This window comes from Phalaenopsis equestris, unplaced genomic scaffold (genome assembly GCF_001263595.1).
Source record: "Phalaenopsis equestris unplaced genomic scaffold, ASM126359v1 Scaffold000107, whole genome shotgun sequence".
NCBI classification, from domain to species: domain Eukaryota; kingdom Viridiplantae; phylum Streptophyta; class Magnoliopsida; order Asparagales; family Orchidaceae; genus Phalaenopsis; species Phalaenopsis equestris.
In genome coordinates, this window is record NW_018164549.1 from 2,960,720 (window position 1) to 2,962,446 (window position 1,727).

A 1,727-nucleotide genomic window follows, 5' to 3' on the forward strand; every position below is an offset into this window, starting at 1 on the left:
TAGATATATATATATAATTCAATGTTAAATGAATTCAATGTTAAATGGGATTGCAGCCAAAATGAGCCAAATGTCATGCGTTTATATAGAATAAGCTTGATGCATCAAAATATTCAAATTTATTAAAAATAGCTTCCAATATTAGATGCAGAGTTTGCAAGTATGTATACAAGTTTGCATTCCGCAGGACAAATCACGAGGATAATTATGTTTGGGCTGTCAAAAAATCTCGTGCTCGTATGCAGTTCGTTCGTTAAGTAAAGGAGTCAAACACGACAGCTCTTTGTTCACATGTGTTCAGCTTGTTTTAACTCGAAATAAAAAATTCATATAATTATTTATATAATAATATATTGTATATATTATTTATATAATAGTATATTATATATTTGTATCTAAATTTTTTTTAACGAGCCAATTTTCGAGCAGAACACAAACACACTATTCACGAGCCAGTTTTGAATGCGAGCCGATTTCAAACTCGAGCAATTTTGAACGAGCCGAACACAAGCCAAACCTGACTCACTCAAGCTCGGCTCATTTACAGCCCTGAACCGTGCTAAAGTCTGCATGCATGCGAACTCCAAGCGAGACAACATGCAATGGAGATATAAAATGTGTAAAATTTACACGATAATGAAAGGAATAATGCAATTAAGATCCCCCCTATCCATACTGCAGAGCGGCCGCTCGTCGTCTTCCTCTCCCCATCTCTTCTCCTTCCCACTTCACCCAATCAAAATTAAAAAAAATTAAAAACTCCTATAGTTTAATACAGTATATTAAAGCTGTTCAATGGCTGCAGCACATGAAACCTGTAGATTTTATTGTCACCAAAAGCAATGATTTATGATTCATGCCTGAAATGATTGAAGAGGACGGCGAGTTAGCGTTACGTCGTCCAGTTTACCAGGCGTCCGGTTGATAGTGTGGATTGTATGACGGCGTGGTGTGATCAATGTCTTCACCGTACGTTCAGACGACAGACGTAATATTTTAAAAGTTCAAGATCTATGTACGGCTGGTCGGGCATATGAAAAAAAATATAAGACACAGACAAGGCTTACCAACACAATCTGAAGTTTCACTTGAAGGGACAAGCAAATCCGGGCTCTCTGCAGCGAAACAAGAGTACTGAATGAAGTTGGAAGAATAAATGAAAGGGAAGTAGAGAGATAATATATTTATAAGCACAAAGAGATGCTCTGTGAGCTCCAATATGATAGAATATGGCATATGTTGAAATAAAGGCAAATTTTGGAAATGGCATCTAGCCTAAATATCTAAAATAGAATCTAATTTTAAATATATAAGCTAGTTGAACAAATTGGTCAATTTGTAACAAGTTTTATATCTTCCACTAGCTTCATGATATATTTATTTGTTTAAATACTATGTCTGAAAATTCATGATAATTATTAGTTTATCGTGCGTACAAAAGTGAACTTTAGAAGCTATCGGAGAAGCCCGAATACTAGATGGGTCGGCTGGGCCTAATGGATCAAGCTCAATTACCACGGAGTTAGAGGATAGATACAAGCAAATTATACTCGTCGGCCACGTCTGTCTAAATTATTGTCATAGTGTTAGGGTCTCAAATGGACTCGGCAAAACTCCTCCATTGAGCTCGTCGGTGTTCATGAAAATACTCCGGTCTAGCTCCCCTGCATTTATCGAGCTTAGGGCTGTAAATGAGCTGAAATGGGTGTTATTGTTCGTGTTCAACT